General features: G+C 46.4%; 1 protein-coding gene across 2 annotated transcripts in view; it reads left to right on the forward strand.

Annotated features, from left to right (window-relative positions):
• Nucleotides 1–22,247, forward strand: part of MAP2K7 (mitogen-activated protein kinase kinase 7) — a 219,550-nt gene that overhangs the window by 143,645 nt on the left and 53,658 nt on the right. The window lies entirely within an intron of this gene.

The following is a 22,247-nucleotide window of genomic DNA, read 5'->3' on the forward strand; positions in this document are numbered from 1 at the left end:
GGCTAGGGGTGGCGGGTGCAGGTGAGGTAGTGGGGACTGAGAATGGGGCGGGGAGGAGATGGGATGGGAGATGGTCCTGTTGTGGGGAGGGGGAGTGCAGTTAAGGGAGGTGGAGTGTTCTGAGAGTCTAGTTGGAAGTGGGAGGCGAGGGTTATGTTGAGGGGCAGAGGGGGTGGGGGTGGGGAGGGTGTAAGAAGAGGAGTGATCTACGCCTCGGATTGAAGGGTGTGAGGTAACTGTACCGGGTGGGTGATAGAGTAGAGTACTGGGGGGGAGGAGGTGTGTGCTAGTGGTAGGAGGCGCTGTGGAGTCAAGGGAGTTAGGATTGGAGGTCAGATGGATTGGAGTTTGAGGGTTGGAGATATATTCTTTGAAAGTGGGGAACAAGTTGTCGATTAGGTCAAGGTTCCTGTCTGTGGATTGAATTGGGATAATGCCGTTATTGTAGATAGTGATGGTTGCTCTAGCAGGGAAGAGTTGGGATGGTGTGGTGGAAAGTGTTAAGCCATGGGCGGATTTCCTGGTGGCTGAGATAGTGAGTAAGGTGAGGAACGCTTTTCTCCATTGTGCTCTACGTATAGTGTACAAGATGATATCGGTGCTCTTGGCTCCATTGTTTAGTGAGAAGTAGGTGTCTACAAAGGGGGTTTCAGGGTGGGACTTCAGGAAGTTGTTTTTAAAACGTTTGGCGGTTTTTTCGGAGAGCTCGGGGGGGGGGGGTAGTCAATTTTATATGTGTGCTTGCCTGTGGGTTCCATGTTGGGAGTAGAGGTGTAGGTAGGTGAAGGAGGTTGTGTGGGTAGGTGTAGATACAGAGCTATGGTAAGTGCGAGTAAGGTGTGGGTGGTGAAGCTAAAAAGTGGGCATGAAGGAGTAGAGATTGTGACTAGTCTAAAATGTCCGATTCCTTAGGCAAGGTTAATTAAAGAGGAAAGACTAGACTAAGATGGCCGCCAAGTTGGAGAGATGGAGAAAAGTACTGTAGTCCTTTGTTTGTTATTATGATTTGAGATCAGGGGTGTAGACCAGTTTCACTTTCTAATTTGGGGCAGATCGAGGAAGTCCAGTTTCTAGCTTGCTGAGTGGGGAGTCCTATGTCTGTTTTGGAGATCCCAATGCCAGGCAGAGTTGTTGTTTAGCCTTGGGTCTGGCGTTAGCTGAGGCAGCCCTAATTTATTGAACATACATCTACAGTTGATGATGCAGGCTCTGGAAATATGAATGAAATCTCATTCAGAATCCACACATTAAAGGGGAAAAGAGGCCTCTTTCAAAGAGAGAGTTAGTGAAAATGTTATGTCATGCCAGTGCCTAGTCAGCTGTGGTGGTGCTGGCTACCTGAACCTGCTTGGACGAAGACACTAAACATCTGGTCACACACAGGGAAAGGCTGATAACATGTCAAACACAGTGCCCAATTTGTTGCCAGAGTTCGAACACTGTGCCACATTACTTCAGATTTCCAATAGAACAATATTCTGATGCTTAATGTGGTCAAGAAGGCAGCAGACACAACTCCCCAATGTCCACCACCCTCGTTAAGACTGCCTCTCAGACGTGCAGACATGCACAGCCTATAGTGTTTCAACTCCAGCAGGATGCTCAGGATAAGGTCGCTTACTTGCTCTTTGATTGCAGAAAGAGCCATTTTGGTGAACAGAATTTTCTGTGTTTAATTCTGACTCTTTTAAAGCTATGATAAAAAGATTATATCATGTATGTTTCCTGTACCTTTAAAATGGGGGGGGGGGGACATAACCTTACATTAGCTTCTCTAAATGCACCCACTGAGTAGGGAGACACAGACCAGCTCTTTGTTTAGCAGGGTGCAGACACGTTATGTGCATTGAACGTTATGAAAGTGATTGTGACTTATTCTCACTAAGTCCCAAACCCATTGTTTCTTGAATAAAGTATCAAAGCAGCACCTACAAGAGAAATTGAGGTTAACATTAAACAGCCTGCCATCAAAATTAATTGATTCTTCAAGACTGTCATATAAAACCAGTCATCGTTGGGTCATTAGTGCTTTCTTAAGGACAATGCATGCGCAAAATAGCATATGGTTGCCTTAAAGATCTCCATCAGCAGAACGTGTCAGAAGAAAGCTGTTCACGCACATAACATGCACCTGCCCCGCTCTACAGATGGAAGGACCGGCTCAAACAAATTATTTTAACACAAGCATTTGTAATGCAATAGGTCTCGCATATACGCAAGTTTAAGCTATTGGCATTGTAAATAACAATGCATATTATTTTTGTTTTTTAAAACATAAATGAAAGGCATTGTCATTTACAATGCCAATAGCTTAAACTTGCGTCAATGCGAGACTTATTTCATTGCAAATGCTTGTTAACTTTGAAAACTGCTTTCCTGGTTGCCACCACCTCCGCTAGGTGTGTGAGTGAGCTCCAGGCTCTTTCCTGTAAGCCTCCTTTTCTGTCGGTCCATCCGGACAAGGTTGTGCTTCGCACTTGTCCTTCGTTCTTGCCAAAGTTTGTCACTGCCTTCCACATCGGGCAAACTATCACCTTGCCCACTTTCTTTCCGCCTCCACAGCCTTCTAGAGAGGAAGAGAGGCTCCACCGTCTGGACCCAAAATGTGCACTCTCCTTTTATCTGAATCGCACACAACAGTTCTGGGTGAATGACCAGCTCTTTGTTGGCTACATGGGTGCCAAGAAAGGCCGGGCTGTACACAAGAGGACTATCTCTCGCTGGGTTGTCTTGTGTATCAAGGCCTGTTATTCTTTGGCTAAAAAGGAACCTCCGACAGGATTGCGCGCACATTCTACCCGGGCGATAGCAGCTAATACTACATTGGGATGTGGTGTCCCCCTGCAAGACATCTGTCAGGCAGCCACGTGTGCCTCGCTGCACATTTTTACTAAGCATTATTGTCTTAACAGTCAAGTCCATAGAGACAGCTTCTTTGGCCATTCTGTTCTCTGATCTTTGTTCGCAGACCCACCACCGGGGTTGGTATTCCTGGGGTATTTATTCCAAAGTAAGGAATCTATCACTAATGTGTTTCTTTCAGATGAACAAGTTACTTACCTTCATTAACGATATATCTGTAAGAAACATTAGGTTCGAGGCATATGAGCTGTAGATTGTACACTATGCATAGATTGCCACCTAGTGTTGGACCCGGATGTTTGCAGTTTGTTTTGTAGAAAAGTCTTTGTAAGTCACGGCATAGGTGATTCCTCCTTTGGATGATACTGCGCATGGTCATCGGCTCCATCCCCAGGTTGTTTTTTGCCGCCACTGGGCTAGGGTGTGTTTCCAGCGCTCCGTTTTGAAACCAAATTCTTTCGACGCGCAATCCTCACCAACTTTCAGAAAATAAGTTTTGAACGCTTCTCCACTCGATGCTATTCTTCAACGTCGAATACTTCAATTCCGGTCGTCGACGACGGCCTTCGGGCCTAACTAGGCCTCAACTCCAGCTCATGGAAAGGACGCCCTTTAAAAAGTGTCCTCAATGTGGGTCGAAGTTTCCCCACACCGACCTTCATGAGGTGTGTAACCTTTGCATTTCTCCGGAGCACGAGGCAAAGGACTGCTCAGCTTGTGCCTCTTTCCGCTCCAAAAAGACTATCCGGGACCGAAGAGCGAGAAGAATAATGGTTCGATCTTCAACCTCCGTTCCGGACGACATCTTTGAGGAAGGCGTCAACGTCCCAGAACAACAAGACGTCGACAGCAGTTACGAAAATGAAGAAGATTCGGATGTCGAGGACATCACCCCAGCGCAACGGGTTGTAAGTAAGACAGTCGACCCCGGCCCTTCCTCGAGACACCCAAAGAAGGCCCAGGTTACGCCCTCGAGCTCGGGTGCACACCGACACTCCGCGTCTACTGCCCCACCTTCGGGCCCGGCAAAGAAGCCAATTAAGCCTTCAGGCGACTCTGGCTCGAATCAGCATTCGCATGGTGCCGGCGCCAACTTACCGGCACCGAAAAAGACATCGACACCGGCTACGCCGACGTCCAAAGCACCGGCGCCGAAACCCACAACTCCTTCGGCACCGAAACCCAGGTCGGAACCAAGCAAAGCTTCGGATTCCAAAAAACCGTCTGAACCGAAAAAAGCATTGGATCCAAAAAAACAACCGGATCCGAAAACAACACCCGACCCGAAAAACCTTCGGAACCGAGAAAACATTCGGAGCCGAGAGACTCCGGCTTCCACGACAAAGGACATTGTCAAAAAACCAAAGCAAGCCGCTTTGGCTAGGGACCCAATAACTGGACAGTTGATTTTGGCCTCAAAGAAGCGACCACTGGACAAACCAGCTCCGCATGCAAAGAAGAAGGACATGGCTACCTCGCCTTTAAGACCGCCTTCCCCTTCTCCTCCACCTATGCCACCACCACGCTCTCACATACCACAGCATTCCCCAGCATCCTCTCATAGGGATGATAGTTCTGATGATATGGGGGGTAACATTCCTAATCCAGACACACCTACAGGATTACCTGACCCATGGGATGATTACACCACTCCAGATGTCCCAAATGTCCCTCAGGATGACTTATACCCCTTACGGCCTTCCCCACCAGAAGTCACTATAGGGTTTAACGAATTGATACACAGGGCTGCACAATATCACGGGGTAGACATACATACAGACCCTGTAGACGAAGACTTCCTGATGGATACCTTTGATAACGCAGAAAGGTCCGCATCCATCTTACCAATGCTCAAAGGGGTAATTAAACACGCCTCTGAAGTCTTTAAAGATCCAGTCAGAACTAGAATCATTAATCCTCATAAAGAAGAAATATAAAACCGTCCCTTCAGACCCAGCATACATTAAGGGGCCAGTACCACTAGACTCACTAGTAGTTTCCAACGCACGCAAGAGAGCAAACTCGCAAACATCAGGTGATGCTGCCCCACCAGATAAAGAGTCTAAGTTACTGGACGCATCAGGCAAGAGAACTGCGTCTCAAGCAGGAAACATCTGGCGTATCGCCAACACAGAAGCATTGCTAGCCAGATATGATAGAGCACATTATGACGAATTAGAGTCAATAATGAGACACCTCCCTGATAAGTACAAGGATAGGGCACATGAACTCATCCAAGAGGATAAAAACATTACAAATACCTCCATCAGATGTGCCCTTGACGCAGCAGATACTGCGTCTAGAGCAGTTAACACCAGCGTCTTACTAAACAGACACGCCTGGCTACGTATATCAGGTTTCAAACCTGAGGTACAAAGTGCCATTCTTAATCAACCTTTCAATGAGCAACACCTATTTGGACCCAATGTGGATGTATCTCTTGAAATAATGAAAAAAGATACAGACACCGGCAAATCTATGGGAGCGCTGCAGTCGCAGGCTCCCAGACGTTTGTTTTGTCGCTCATCCTATAGAGGTGCCACCAGAGGATATTCCTCAGACACAGCCTCTGCCTCATACAAAGCCCTCACACAATCCACCTACAGCAAGGGCTACCAAAGGGGTGTGTACAGGGGTAACAATAACAAGGGCAGACGTAAAAATAACAAGTTCGAGGCATGTGGGCTGCTGAATTCATATCTGTGCATAGATCGCCGCCTAGTGTTGGGTCCGGATGATTGCACATTGTTGTCCTGGAAGAGTCTTCGAAGTATCACGAGATAGGTGGCTCCTCCCTTGGACTACAGTGCGCATGGGCATCCTCTCCATCCTCAGATTGTTTTTTTCCGCCATTGGGTTCGGATGTACTTTCGTTACTCGGAGTTCGGAAATATATTTCTAACTTTCTATAGGCCAAAAGGCCTTAGGGGCGTCGGTATTGTATCTTCGATCGGTACCTACAACTTATTCCTGTTCTTTCTACTCAGGACGTCGAATCGGGCCGCGTGCCCTTCTCGACACCAAGGCCAATCGTCGATGGAACGAAGTCCTTTCAAGCGATGCCCCAACTGTAACTCTAAACACCCACACATTGATAAATACCCAGTCTGTAATAAGTGTTTATCTCCTGAACACAACGAAGCCGACTGCTTAGCTTGTGCTCAATTTAGGTCAAAAAAGACTCTTCGGGTTCGACGTGTGGCGCGACAGACGATGCAGAGGTCAGCGCCCGAGCCAGAGAACATCTTTGAAGATGACGAAGAGGTCGTCGACCCTGAGGACTCGGATCACCAGTCGGAGCAGGGGTCTGAACACGACTCCAACTACTGCGTCGATGACGAGGAAGACATCATCCAGGTAGGGGACGCCGAACCAGGCATAGGAGCCGTCGAGGACTACTCCGGCGAGGACACTGGGCCGACCGTGAGTACGGAGCCCAATATATTCGCAGGTTCAGATCCAGAGGCTCAGGTCGAGGCATCACCGGAAGGGCTTAGCCAAGATCAGAATGATGATTCAACAGCCCCGCAGTTAAGCCCGGCTACGAATATATTACAAGAGCCATCGGTACGACATTTTCAAAATCTGGAGAAATCGAAACCGAAAGTGATAGCTACCAAACAGAAACCGAAACTGATCGACATCCCATTCTTCGGACCGAGAATGGCGGATCCGTCTTAAGCCGACAAAGCAAAAACAGGTTGTCGACCCATCGAGGGCGCTTGCAAAGGTTGTCGAGGCCAGAGCTACTACTCCCATGTCCGCGATTAAGCGTAAGGCAGTCGACCCGACGACATTGACGCCTGGCAACACTAAAAAGGGACTCGAACAGACAACGGTTGTCGATCCGAAGTTACGCGTCGAACAACCGAAGCAAGTGCACACAAAGACACTTATACCAAAATCGAGACTCGAGCCGAAGAGCTCAGTCGAACCGAGGGACAAAAGCATTGCTCCAAAGCAACATGCTCCAAAGTCGACACTGGGCCACAGAAAGGTTATCGAACAACCAAAAACAGTTGGATCGAAAACCACGGCTCCAAAAAAGATCATACAGGCTACGAAAACGGTCCAACAACCTCTCGGACCGATAAAATTCGGACTTCCTCCTCATGTCAAGCCAAGGGTGGTCGAAAAAGATAGCGGATTCGAACCGACCCAGCCAAGAGGCCGAGAATGGGGGGAAAAGCTACAGTAGCAGAGGAACAGGATCCCTCAGCTGAAGAACAGTCTAAACTGTATGTCGACCCCGACACTGGCAGGGTTACCCTGTTAAAGAGGAAAATCAGGCCTGAAACTACCGTTGAGTCCTACAAGATACCTCTAAAGAGGAAAAGAGACACTTAAACATCTCCAGTTTTCTTTGAAACTATCACACCATATGTACAGGAAACATATATGTACTCGCCCACACGCACAAATGACTATGGGGAATATGAGGACAATGACCAATACAATTATCCAACGGATACTGACCAGGACACACAATCTCAGCCATGGACTGACCCTGTGGATCCTGGAGATTCTCAAACAATTGCTGACAACTCTGCATACCCTGTAAAAACATTGCCTACAGAGGACACAGCTGCCATTAACGCACTGATAGAAAGGGCAGCATATAATCACCATGTGGAGATGCACGCAGATCCCATTGATGAAGACTTCCTCTTTGACACTTTTAGCACCTCGGAGAAAAATGTCAAAACATTGCCAATGCTGAAAAGGGTGCTTAAACATGCAGAGGACATATTTAAAGACACAACCAGGGCACGGGTCATTAACCCTAGGATAGAGAGAAAATATAGACCAGCCTCGGTTGACCGTACACATATTAAGGGACAACTGCCTTTGGACTCTCTAGTTGTCTCCAATGCACGTAAACGTGCTAATTCTCAAACATCTGGCGAAGCTCCACCTCCAGACAAAGAGGCCAAAATTCTGGAGGCATCAGGAAAAAGGGTGGCTGCTCAAGCAGCTAACATCTGGAGAATTGCAAACACGCAAGCCCTGTTAGCTAGGTATGACAGGGCGCACTACGACACACTGGAACAAATCTTTCAACACCTACCTGACCTTTATAAGGAACAGGCAGAATTCATTATACAAGAGGGCAAGCTCATATCTAATGCATCCATAAAATGTGCCTTAGATGCAGCAGACACAGCAGCCAGGGCTATCAACACCAGCGTCCTGCTCAGACGACATGCGTGGCTACGCATCTCCGGGTTTAAAAATGAAGTTCAAACACTTTACTTAATCAACCCGTTAACCCTGACTATTTATTTGGTCCTGATGTGGACACCATACTGGACAAAATGAAAAAGGACACCGAGACAGCCAAGTCTATGGGTGCCCTGCAGTCACAGCAATATAGAGGCGGTTCCTTTCGTCGCTCCGGCAACAGAGGAGCTCCGAGAGGAGCCTCAACACAGCAAACCTCTTATACTAAAAGCAACACGCAAAACACCTGCAACAAGAACAGTAGAGGTGGATACCGTGGCAATAGCACCAAGGGTAGAGGACAAGGAAATAACAGCTCCAGATCCTCCACCAACACCAAACAGTGACTTCTTGTCGCTGCCCCCAGACCATGTAAAACCGGTCGGGGGAAGACTACAGCAGTTCCTGCCAGTCTGGGAAACCATAACTACAGACAGGTGGGTGAGGCAAATTATACAACATGGATATTGCCTAGAGTTAATGTCCACACCACCCAACATACCCCCAAGACAGCGTCCTATGTCCGCAGAACACCTACACTTATTGCAGCAGGAAGTCATCAGCATGCTACAAAAAGGGGCCATAGAACTAGTACCCTTAGAACACCAAGGTACAGGGGTGTACTCTCTGTACTTTCTAATCCCCAAAAAGGACGGGTCTCTCAGACCGATTTTAGACCTCAGGCCCCTAAACCAATACATCTTATCAGAGCATTTCCACATGATCACTCTACAGCAGGTGTTGCCACTGTTGCGTCAAGGAGACTTCCTCGCAACATTGGACCTCAAAGACGCATATTTCCATATACCTATACACCCAGCACACAGGAAATATCTCTGGTTCACAATTCTAAACCAGCACTACCAATTCAAGGTCCTCCCTTTTGGGGTAACAACAGCCCCAAGGGTGTTCACCAAGTGCCTGGCAACAGTAGCTGCACACCTCAGAAGACAGCATATCCATGTCTATCCATATCTGGACGACTGGCTAATACAAGCACAGTCAGCCCAGCAGTGTGCCAGCCACATGTTGCACACTATTCACCTCCTGCGCGATCTAGGTTTCTCGCTGAACTACAACAAATCCCATCTCCAGCCTGCCCACGTCCAGCAGTATCTGGGAGCAACAATAGACACTCTGACAGCAAAAGCACAACCGAATCTTGCCAGAATAAGCAGCATCCAAATGCTTATCCAGAAGTTCAGGCCGCAACACTCACTCCCAGCCTGAGTGTTTATGCAACTGATTGGCATGATGGCCTCGTGCATCTTCATAGTCCCTCATGCAAGACTTCACATGCGTCCGCTGCAAGAGTGCCTAGCACGGCAGTGAAAACAGGCTCAGGGACAATTAAACGACCTAGTGTTGGTGACCAGTCGTGCATACAACTCTCTGCATTGGTGGAAACCACAAAACCTTTGCAAGAGACGACTGTTCCAGGAGCCTGTACCACAAATTGTGCTGACAACAGACGCATCCCTGATAGGGTGGGGAGCCCATGTTCTCCACCACACAGTACAGGGCCTATGGACCACGCAGCAGAGAAAACTGCACATCAACCTGCTAGAGCTGATGGCAATTTTCATGGTACATCTCTGCAACAAGACCGTGTTGATCCGGACGGACAACATGACTGCGATGTACTACCTACAGAAACAGGGGGGAACACCCTCTCCACAGCTGTCGCATCTGGCACAAGTGTGGAAGTGGGCCATCCAGAGAAACATTTTTCTCCTGGCGGAACACCTCCCAGGCAAGGACAATCAGATAGCGGATCTGCTCAGCAGACACAGCCAGCAAATGCACGAGTGGGAGATTCACCCCTCGGTGCTTCAACCATACTTCCAACAGTGGGGACACCCAGAAATAGACCTGTTCGCCACAAAAGAAAACGCAAAATGCCGGTCCTTCGCCGCAAGGTTCCCACACCCGCAGTCTCAGGGGAATGCGATATGGATGAACTGGTCAGGCAGATTTTCATACGCTTTTCCACCAGCTCCGTTGATACAGCTAGTGGCACACAAGCTGCGCCAGCATTCCATGACGCTAATCCTAGTTGCTCCAACATGGGCGAGGGAACCGTGGTACACCACGTTCCTAGAACTTTCCGTGGTGCCCCATCAAAGGCTACGTCTAACACCCAGCCTCTTAACGCAGAGCCATGGAGACATTCAGCACCCAGATCCACAACAACTGAACCTTGCATGACTGCGATGTACTACCTACAGAAACAGGGGGGAACACACTCTCCACAGCTATCGCATCTGGCACAAAAAGTGTGGAAGTGGGCCATCCAGAGAAACATTTTTCTCCTGGCGGAACACCTCCCAGGCAAGGACAATCAGATAGCGGATCTGCTCAGCAGACACAGCCAGCAAATGCACGAGTGGGAGATTCACCCCTCGGTGCTTCAACCATACTTCCAACAGTGGGGACAGCCAGAAATAAACCTGTTCGCCACAAAAGAAAACGCAAAATGCCGGTCCTTCGTCGCAAGGTTCCCACACCCGCAGTCTCAGGGGAATGCGATATGGATGAACTGGTCAGGCAGATTTGCATACGCTTTTCCACCAGCTCCGTTGATACAGCTAGTGGCACGCAAGCTGTGCCAGTATTCCATGACGCTAATCCTAGTTGCTCCAACATGGGCGAGGGAACCGTGGTACACCACGTTCCTAGAACTTTCCGTGGTGCCCCATCAAAGGCTACGTCTAACACCCAGCCTCTTAACGCAGAGCCATGGAGACATTCAGCACCCAGATCCACAACAACTGAACCTTGCAATCTGGCTCCTGAGATCTTAGAGTTCGGCTACCTCAACTTACCTCCTGACTGCATGAACATCATCAAGGAGGCAAGAAAGCCTACAACAAGAGCTTGCTATGCGTCAAAGTGGAAACGTTTTGTCATTTATTGTAACAACACCGACATAAACCCACTGGACGCGTCCATTCAAAATATCATATGCTATCTTTTGCACTTACACTGCTGCAATCTAGCCTATACGTCCATACGGATACACCTAGCAGCCATAGCTGCTTACCTTCAGAACAGACAGCACCTTTCGCTGTTCAGAGTGCCCGCAATCAAGGCGTTCATGGAGGGCCTCAAACTAGTGATTCCACCAAGACACCCTCCTTCCCCTGTCTGGAACCTAAACGTCGTGTTAACCAGACTAATGGGACCACCTTTTGAGCCATTGCACTCCTGTGAGATACAATTCTTAACATGGAAGGTGGCTTTTCTCATAGCCATCACTTCGCTTAGAAGAGTTAGTGAGCTGCAAGCCCTAACTATTGAAGAGCCATTCATTCAAATTCACGCAAATAGGGTCGTGCTTCGAACAAACCCTAAATTCATGCCTAAAGTGGTATCACAATTCCACATAAATTAAACAATAGAACTGCCAGTGTTCTTCCCAAACCCACAATCAGTACCCGATAGAGCCCTGCACACACTGGATGTGAAAAGAGCTCTGCTATATTACATAGACAGGACGAAATATTTTAGGAAGACAAAGCAGTTGTTCGTTGCCTTTTCACCACAGCACAAAGGTAACCCTATTTCAAAAAGTAGCTTAGCTAGATGGATAGTTAAATGCATCCAAATATGTTACATTAAAGCTAAACGTACTTTAACAGTGCCCCCAAGAGCGCATTCCACACGCAAAATGGGAGCATCTATGGCTTTCCTAGGGAACATTCCTCTAGAGGAAATATGTAGGGCAGCCACATGGAACACCATACATACATTTACCAAACACTACTGCGTAGATGTACACTCCAAGCAGCAGGCAGCTGTGGAACAGGCTGTTCTCAAAACTCTTTTTCAGACTGCTGCAGCTGGCACAGGTAGCCACCGCTAAGGGAGAGACTGCTATACATTCTATGCACAGATATGAATTCAGCAGCCCACATGCCTCGAACGGAATATGCTACTTACCAGTATGCATCTGTTCTTGGCATGTAGGGCTGCTGACATTCATATCACCCACCCTCCTCCCCGGTGCCTGTCGCAGCTGTAGCATTCACTCTTTTTCTTACTTTCTTGCATGGACATCTCTTACTGTATCACACTCCATCTCTGCCACAATGGCGAAAAACAATCTGAGGATGGAGAGGATGTCCATGCGCACTGTAGTCCAGAGGAGGAGCCACCTATCTCGTGATACTTCGAAGACTCTTCCAGGACAACAATGTGCAATCATCCAGACCCAACACTAGGTGACGATCTATGCACAGATATGAATGTCAGCAGCCCTACATGCCAAGAACAGATGCATACTGGTAAGTAGCATATTCCTTCTCGCTCTGCCTCCACCCCTGCCCAATGACTCCCTTCCCCCGCCCCACTCCACTCCTGTCAGGGGAAGACTCCAACAATACCTGCCAGCCTGGGAAAACATCACATCAGACAGATTATTCTATCAGGTTACTGTCTGGAACTAAAATCTACCCCCCAAACATACCACTCAAGCAGCGTCCAATGTCACAGGAACATTTAACATTGCTCAGTCAAGAGGTAATATCCCTCTTGCAGAAAAATGCAATAGAAATAGTTTCAGAGCACCAGAAAAACAAAGGAGTATACTCACTGTATTTCCTAATATCGAAAAAGGACGGATCTCTAAGACGCATCCTAGACCTCAGACCTCTAAACGTCTACATTCAGTCGAACCATTTCCATATGGTTGCACTTCAACAGGTCCTTCCACTACTGGTACTAAACGACTTCCTTGCCACTCTAGATCTCAAGGACGCCTACTTCCATATTCCCATCCACACAGCGCACAGAAAATACCTCAGATTTGTGCTAGACGGGCAGCACTACCAGTTCAAAGTGCTCCCATTCGGAGTCACAACAGCGCCAAGGGTGTTTACCAAATGCCTAGCAGTAGTAGCAGCACACTTAAGAAGAAAGCACATTCATGTCTTTCCATATCTGGACGACTGGCACATAAAAGCCAGCTCACACACTCACGCTACCATTCAACTGCTTCACGACTTGGGATTTACAGTAAATCACACCAAGTCACATCTCCAACCCTCACATGTACAACAGTATCTCTGCGCTACAATAAACACCCAATTAACACTAGCGGATCCCTCTCCAGCAAGGATAACAAGCGTACAAACTCTTCTAACAAAATTCAAGCCGCAACACTCACTACCAGCTCGAGTGTTCATGCAGCTCATAGGAATGATGGCATCTTGCATATTTGTAGTTCCTCATGCAAGATTGCAAATGCGTCCACTTCGAGAGTGCCTAGCACGCCAATGGAACCAGGCTCAAGGTCAACTAACAGACCTAGTGTTGGTAGACGGTCGGACTCATCGTTCTCTGCAATGTTGGAACACCAAAATCTTTCCAAAGGGCGACCGTTTCTAGAGCCAGTTCCTCAAGTAGTCTTAACAGCGGACGCAACGCTCTCCGACTGGGGAGCTCACCTCCTGCATCACACCATGCAAGGCGGGTGGACACCGCAACAAAAGCTACTCCACATCAACCACCTAGAGTTACTAGCTGTGTTTCTAGCCCTAAAAAATTTTCAAACTCAAGTGGCAGGCAAAGCTGTCCTAGTCCGCACAGACAATATGACAGCTATGTACTACATAAACAAACAAGGAGGGACACACTCTCTGCAGCTGTCTGTTAGCACAGCAGATATGGAGATGGGCTATACCACTAAACATCTTCCTATTAGCCAAACACGTCCCAGGAGTACAAAACACCATGGCAGATCTGCTAAGTCGACAAACTCAGCAAATCCACGAATCGGAACTTCATCCACAAGTTCTTCATCCGTTCTTTCGTATGTGGGGACAACCTCAAATAGACCTCTTTGCCACCCACGAAAACGCAAAATTCCCAAACTTTGCCGCCAGATACCCACACCCATTGTCCAAAGGCAATGCGATATGGATGAACTGGTCAAAACTATTTGCGTACGCTTTTCCGCCTATCCCACTACTTCATTAGTGGTACGAAAACTACAGCAACATTCCCTAACGCTCATCCTAATCGCTCCAACTTGGGCCAGACAACCGTGGTACACCACGCTGTTGCAGATGTCTGTAGTACCACACCAAAAACTAAACCTATCTCCACGCCTATTAACGCAGAACCATGGAGAGATCAGACACCCGGACCCAGCTCAGCTCAACCTAGCGATCAGGCTCCTGAGATCATAGAGTTTGGTTACCTCAACCTTCCCCCAGAATGTATGAACATTATCAAAGAAGCTAGACGCCCCACCACTAGAGCATGTTACGCTGCTAAGTGGAAGAGGTTTGTCATATACTGCCAAAACAACCAAATGAATCCTTTAGATGTGTCTATTCAACACATCATTGGATATTTATTGCACCTTCAAAAGTGTAACTTAGCCTACACCTCTAGTGCCAGCTATTAAAGCTTTCATGGAAGGACTCAATAGAATATTTCCTCTCAGAACACCACCTGCACCAGTGTGGAATCTAAATGTGGTTCTCGCAAGGTTAATGGGACCTCCCTTCGAACCATTACATAAATCCGAACTGCAATTTCTAACCTGAAAAGTAGCTTTCCTAGTAGCCATTACGTCTCTCAGCAGGGTTAGTGAACTACAAGCATTTACCATTCAAAAACCCTTTCTGCAAATGCATCATAACAAAATGTTTCTTCGTACTAATCCAAAAGTCATTTCCCCTTTTCATCTAAATCAATCTGTTGAGCTGCCCGTATTTTTCTCGCAGCCTCAAACAGTCGCAGAAAGAGCTCTACACACTTTAGATGTCAAAAGAGCATTACTGTACTAAATTGAAAGGACACAAACTTTTCGTAAGACAAAACAACTTTTTGTGTCTTTCTCACCGCCACATAAAGGCAATCCCATTTCAAAGTCGGGGATCGCTACGTGGATGGTTAAATGTATACAAATATGTTATCAAAAAGCCAAACGCACATTAACAATCCCACCAAAAGCCCATTCTACCAGGAAAATAGGGGCTTCAATGGCATTCTTAAGGAACATTCCCCTAGATGACATATGCAAAGCAGCCACATGGTCTACACCGCACACATTCACAAAGCATTACTGTGTAGATGTGCAAACTAAACAACAAGCCACTGTGGGCCAGGCTGTACTAAGAACTCTGTTTCAAACAACTGCAACAGATACGGGTGGTCACCGCTAGGTGTGGGAACTGCTATGTAATCTATATATAGTGTGAAATCTGCAGCTCGTATGCCTCGAACGAAAAATGCTACTTACCAGTATGCATCTGTTCTTGGCATGTAGAGCTGCAGAGTTGCACACGCCCACCCGACTCCCCGGCTACCTTTATCTGTTCCAGTATTATCTTAATTAGATACTTATCACATGGACATCACTATCTCTTATACAGCTCCACCACTTCCCTAATGGTGAAAAACAATCTGGGGATGGAGCCGATGACATGCGCAGTATCATCCAAAGGAGGAGTCACCTATCCCGTGACTTCCAAAGACTTTTCTACAAAACAAACTGCAAACATCCGGGCCTAACACTAGGTGGCAATCTATGCATAGTGTGCAACTCTGCAGCTCTACATGCCAAGAACAGATGCATACTGGTAAGTAGCATTTCCCTTATTGATAGATTCAATACTGCCCCACCCATCCTCCCCTTTCTGCAAACTGATTTCTGGGGTTAAGGTCATCCTTCCAGGACCCTAGTTTCACTGCACCAGTGGTCGGTATCTTGCATGGCTCTGCGTTCCTGGCGCGGAAATTTGCGTACAGAACTGAGGTCAGCACGCTGGCGCGTCTAAGTAGCTCCAGCAATGTCATCTCGGCGACTAAGTCGCCAACGACGTATGTGGAGCCGTACGACAACGCCTACCGACGCGCTGGGGTACTGCTGAAGAAAGCTTTCCTGATCCAGTCTGACGCCTGGTGGTTATTCTAAGGTAAGGAATCTATCACTAACTAATGTTTCTTACAGATGTATCGTTAACGAAGGTAAGTAACTTGTTCGTTTCTATCAAATGTTGACCTCTCCTCCGATTCCGATTTGTATTTAAATTAAGTATACATTTAAATACTTTATTTAGGCTAAAGGCCATAAAAGGTTCATAGTCATACAATCATTCATGAAATATTCTAAAATACATCCTACCATATATTATATAGTCTCAGTAAAAGGGTCAGAAGTTACTGATAAAATAGTTTAAAACAATGTAAACTGATCACCGTAAGGTTTCAATATTACCACCCCAGTGAGTTCTCTTTTTTTAAATTCATTAAACTTCTTGTAACACAATAAAAGGAAAATATCTTGTTATTTACACAATTCAAGGAATATTTTGCAGTCATTAGTGTATTGATCTTTAACGCGTCAAAGCTTTAACCCAGCTTTTTTAGGTCTCGCTGGTATTGCAGCCGAAGGATGCATCCAGCTGGAGACGTATAGCCGCCCGTCTGGGGGAATTAGGGACAAGAGGGTGTTACGAGCTTTTCTGCCGGATTTGGGTGCGCGAACGCGCACGTTCCGTCCCGCACCGTGCACATCCCTCCGATGTCTTGAAGTTGGCACACATGCGCGCGCATATACATACACAGACAGGCAGACACTCGCTCACACACACACACCCTTAGCCCCCTCACAGTCATCGGCCTCTTTTAAACACACACACACGCATACACACAGACTCCAAGATACATACACACTCGCACGCTCACACACATACACAGCCCCCCGCCGCCGCCGCACGCGCACACACACATGCCCCCCGCCCTCGCAGCTCAGCAACAAGGCGAAGCCCCACTCACCGGCTTCCTAGTTTAACAAAGAAATCCGTCGGCTCCTGCTTTCCCTTCCACCGACTTCTGACAACTATTAAGAGATCAGCGTCTGACACCTAAACCACTACACACCCAATCATGTGGGCAAAAACATGTTCTGTAACAGCGGGAAATCCTGTACTGCCGTGTGATTGGTCAGAGGTAATATTGCCACGGGATTGGCTAAGACGTTTTCTTTTTTTTTTGATTGGTTATGGTGCTGTATGGTTTCGGCGATTGGCTTGGAGAATTTTCTGTCCTTGTTTATTAGCTGTTGAACCCAAGATACTACACTGCAACGTTTAGTTGGCTGAGATAACGGTTGTCATTTATTCATTGGCTATCGGGCCTCAGAGCCTGCACGTGCCCTCGGCACAGCAGTTAGCTGCTGCACTTCCCCGCCTTCCGTCAGTGGGCCGGCCCCAGCGAAAGGGGTGCAGAGATGCTGACTCTTTACTAGTGGTCGGCTGTGCTTTGGGGGAGATCTGCGTGAACACGGCCAAGTGATCTCGTATGTCTGTGTCAGCCAGGGCCCAGGCTTGAGGGCATCTAGAAGACCGCAGTGGCTGAATTATCGCTGGTAAGTAGGTTCGTCACTAGGGCAGACTCACGCGGACGGGACTTATCAGCCACGCACTTGGTTCCTTGATGTGATCCGCTGCCGATAGCCACCTGCTCTTCACCTTTTTTCACAAGTTGTCTTGATTTTAGGAGCTGGCTCGCCTTGTGCTGGCGTCGCCGCTTCCGTGAGCACAGGGAACAGGCCGACCTCTCTGTCTGCAAGGTGCTGTTTCTGTCCCGCTTTCTCCCAGCACCGGCTTCATGGCCTGCGCCACTTATCCAAGAACTACGCATTTCCATGCAAGTGCTGCCATTTATAATCCGTTTAAATAAAATAATTTGTCTCGATAGTATAGCAAGGTACCCTATTTGTTGTTATTTTTTTTGTATCCCGCAGACTTCAGATCTAGTATTCTGTGTGTATTAGTTGGAACTCCAAATACACGTGACATAATCTTCTAGCTTTAAAAGGAATTTTTTCCCTAAGGGGAAACCTGCATTTTGGCTAGTCCTTGCCATTGACTACTAGCCTGGTTCTACTCCAAGGTGATGTGTTACGAGTTTGAACGCGTTTATGTCTTTAGCTAACCCTGCCCAAAATTACCATCTCGATGATTCCCCGATTACACAATATTGTCTGTAATTCTAAGCACGGTATACACTAATTTGAGTGGTTGTTTGGGATACTGTTATCGTGCTTTGAAAGGGATGGACTGTTGGGACTGTTTTCTCCAAGGTTCACGAGGCGCAGGAATAGTTAGCAGTGGCATTTATTTCCCGGTAAATTCTCCCACGCACCGGGGACTGTAAAAGCTGGGTTGCACAAGATATACGGCATCTCGTTGTGAAATTAAAATCTCTGGTTAGAGATATCTCTACTTTTTTTGCATACAACCTGCTTAATGGCAAATATATAGTCAATTTGGACAAGCATTTTGGAATTATCAGCAGATGTGTAAACCTTTTATATATGATCTGTTTACCGCAGGGGTAAGCAGCGTTTTCGTCATTGTGGAATTCTGATAGTCCATTTGATTATGTTGGGACACATTATATGAGAGTTTGGATTTTACCAATGTCTTGTGTGTTACCCCTTTAGGCAAATCTAAATGCATACAGCTTGGAAGCCAGTCTGCACCCACACACACTAATGCATTAAATCACCAACTCCTCTCCCATCTAATCCTACGCTGGGAGAGGTCGGGAATGTACTCCTGTCACAGACATCTATATAAACAAGCTTCTGGCGTTGCCAATAGGTCTCGCAGTAGGAAAGTTGGAGCTATTGGTTTTGTAAATGACAAAGCCCTTTATGTTTTTAAAATGAAAACAAAAATAAAAGTCATTGTTATTTGCAATTGTAATAGCTCAAACTCTCGTGAATGCGAGACCTATTGCATTGCAAATGCTTGTTCCTTATTAGGCCCACTATAAACAGATATCTAGATAGGGCAAATATAACCTGTGGTAATGTTCTGGCAGCCAGTACCCTAAGTCCCTCGTGGTGCTTTCTGAATCCCAATGAATTACAAAATGGTTCGATCCATTTCCTCCTAACCCTATCATATGCCGGGCAGAAAAACAGAATGTGTGCTGTATTTTCTATATTTTCTATAGACCCTAAAGTGCATATAGTGCATAAGGTCAAGAACGGTCTTCCTTACCCTCCGAGTTTGCAGTATGGCTCCTGATCTGTAATATGTTGTACCTTAGCTTTAGGTATAAGGTTCTTGCTAGGTACGGCTGTACATTGTCAAGAAACTCCTTGCGACTCAGATTTGGCTTGATAATGAGAAATTGAGATATTAACCTTCTTAATTTCGGGTCGCAGTAAAGTGCATTCAATAGATATTGCCAGTAGGTTCCCTTCAGTGTGTCTTTACAGCTTAATGTTAAACTGTGCGGGTTGGTCCAATATGATTCGAGACATAACTGTATGAGCCATTTCAAGACAAATCTTAGCCATGGGAAGGTAATGCATGTGTCAATAGCCAGTAATTCACATACACCTTCTCTGTATACTAGTAGTTCTGGCGTTCTCCACAAACATATGCAGTAGAGGAGTGGTTGCAAGGTTCCTTATACGCTTCATGTCTAAATCATGTAACATTGGGAGTGGTGTTGATAGTGGTAGCCCCAATAGTTTCCTTGCAAATTAATTTTCCCCAATTATCAGTTGTTTGGTGTCACTGGTACCCCAAAGCTCTGACCCATACAGTGATGCTGCCTGGACCTTACATTTGTATAGCTCGAGCGTTGGTGTCACAGATTTGCTTGATGACAAGCTATACTTCTTAGGAATTGCCCCTGTCCCTTGGGCTAACCTTAGTACTGAGTGGTGACTTGATGTTTCCAAGCTTGTTTGGAGTCTAATAATATGCCCAAAGAAAGTAAAATTAGTGTGGCATGTTCTATTCTCTGGTTAGTCAGCAAAAGGTTATTTTTAAAGCCTGTATGTGGGTTTATGGCCATGTACCTGGTTTTGATGGCATTTATTTTTAAACCTTTTTCAGCACAATGTCTGTTAAAACCGTTCATCATATTTTGTAGTCCCTTTTAGAGTCTGTGAGATCAGTATGGTATCGCCTGCAAAGAGCAGCAACGGTATCAACTTCCCATTCAGTTTAGGGGGGTCATTTACTTGATCTTGTAGGTGGTTTACCACGTCATTGATATATAGTGAGAACAGGGTAGGAGCAAGTTAGCAACCTTGTCTTACTCCTCTCTCTATCGGGATTGGCTTTGTGAGTTCTCCATTCATTCCCCAACGGACTCTAGCATAGTTTCCATTGTGTAGCCTTTGTATCTGTGTTACTAGGTTGGAGGGACCTTTTTGTTTTTCTGAGTGCATAGAAGAAAGCTGCTCTCAAATCGACGATTGCTACGTAGATCTGGCCCTTCCTAATCTTAACGTATTTCCAAATAATGCCCAAAAGTTTAAAAAACTTGATCTAACATGATCTAAATCCTGCCTGGTATGAAGACAATATGTTGTTGGTCTCTATCCAGTTGTTAAGTCTATTCAGTAACTGTCTGGCGTAGATTTTTTGAAGTACATCTATCAGACTAATTGGTCTGTAATTTTCGGGTTTGTTTTAGGGGTGGGCGGAATTTGCGTAATTGCGTTACACAAATATCCGCAAAACGGTAAAAAATCTCTGCGAACACGCAGAAATTTCGCAATGCTTTTTTACTGTTCGCAATCGCTGTTTGCATGCTCGGGGGGGAAATATCTCGCGAACATGCATTTGAGGACGCGAACAGGCAAAAAAGTTCGAAGTCACGGAACGCAGAATTGTGGCCAATTTCGCTTTCTCCGCGGAACGCATGATTGTGGCCAATTTCATTTTCGCCGCGGAACGAGAAATTACCCAAATTCCGCAAGCGGAACGAAATGTACCGCCCAGGCCTAGTTTGTTTGCTGCCTTTACATGAATAGGGACAATTTCAGCCCCTTTCCACGTTTCCAGTATTGGGGCACCTGCTGATATTGCATTGCTAAGAGCATTCACATATGGGACCTATACATTGTTGATCTCCTGCAGTGACAAAACGATCACCTCCCTGTCTCCCTTGATATTGGCAGGCACTCTGTCTCCAGTCAGAGCTACAATGGGTCGAAAGCTGGAATACCAGTCAGTAAAGAGGTCGGTCCAAGCTGCTGAGTCCAAATAATGCTCTGTCCTAACTGCCTGGTCCTTGCCCCCGCATGCTATGATTTTCCAAAACTCAGCCGAGTTATTAGTTTATTCTGCCTGCAAGAGATCGAGCCAGCTATTTTCCTCCCAATTTCTCCTGGCAATAGCCAATACTCTCCTATGGACATCCCTGGCCATTCTTACTGAATCTGCGTTTCCCTGTTTTATTTTTTCAAGTAAGTATGTCTTTGATCTTCTACATTCTGCTGTGTGCCATGGTTTTACCTTTGATCCCAATTTAGAGTTGGGTTTCAATTTCTTCCCAATGTTTTTAGTGAGAAGGAGTTCTAGCTTTGCAACAAGGGAGATATGCATAGATGTTGCTGGCAAATCACTTGTCTCTAGGTGTGCACCTACTACTTCGGCAAAGGTATTCTAGAAAATTGTCATGAGCTCTTTGCTACCTGTGATCTTAGGCTACTTGACGGATCTTCGTTTGTTCCCTACTAGGGGATGCACATCTTGCATGCAAGCGACTATTGGTCATCCCTTGTTAATTGGCCTATTACCTCTAAGCATAGTGGTCAATGATCACTATCATCCCTTGTCTCTATTCTGAAGCTCACTATTCTACTCCAGCTGTGGATGCTGTGCAATATATAATCAATTCTCGACTGTGAACTGCCACTCTTGAACGTATTAAGAGAGGCTTTTTCGTCCCCTTTACGAAATAACCTTCCATTGCATGCCCTTAAACGGTGTTCTATACTGAACTGTACTATCTGCCATGCGGCATTAGTGCAAGGTTTAGGTGGCCCTGCCACTAATTAAGGCAACCCGATGGCTGTGTCCTCTTCTTCTGTAACCTTTTCCAGTCCAATTAGTGGCTCATAGGCACAGTTAAAATCCCCACACACAACCACAGTATCACTAGGACCTACAAGATCCAGGGGGCTATCTAATGTGTTGATGGTCTCAGAATTTAAAGTCTGCCTGATTGACCTCTCCTCTTCCTAGTCTTGGCAGCTTTGATTGGCTTTGCTAACAAACTGTACTGTGTGCATCATATAATCTAGAAGAAGCTTCTGCTACCACATAAGTTTCCTGGAAAGTACTGTTCTTCTTAGAGCTGGGTCAGTGCTCTTAAATATCCCTTTAATTGGA

This window comes from Lissotriton vulgaris, chromosome 1_1 (genome assembly GCF_964263255.1).
Source record: "Lissotriton vulgaris chromosome 1_1, aLisVul1.2, whole genome shotgun sequence".
NCBI lineage: Eukaryota > Metazoa > Chordata > Amphibia > Caudata > Salamandridae > Lissotriton > Lissotriton vulgaris.